The sequence below is a fragment of the Gadus chalcogrammus genome, chromosome 19 (assembly GCF_026213295.1).
Source record: "Gadus chalcogrammus isolate NIFS_2021 chromosome 19, NIFS_Gcha_1.0, whole genome shotgun sequence".
In the NCBI taxonomy this organism is placed as follows: domain Eukaryota; kingdom Metazoa; phylum Chordata; class Actinopteri; order Gadiformes; family Gadidae; genus Gadus; species Gadus chalcogrammus.
This window is the reverse complement of record NC_079430.1, coordinates 10,360,092-10,360,334: the sequence shown is the minus strand read 5'-3', so window position 1 is coordinate 10,360,334 and position 243 is coordinate 10,360,092.

Genomic DNA, 243 nt, shown 5'->3' with positions numbered 1-243 from the left:
AGAAACATCCAGAAATCAGCTGACGTCGGTCATGGATTACAAATCATTAGTCACTGCACACAAAAAAGTATTTTCGCATTAAAGCAATACAACGTTGTCCTTTTCAACAACGGTGCATTCAGAACATAAAATCATGCATTTTGTCAAAATCCATTGATTAAGTGGAAATATGTATGACTTGTATCTCATTGGTGTAGATGTCATGCGCTCGTATTTGGATGATTGGTTAACTTGGCCGTGCAT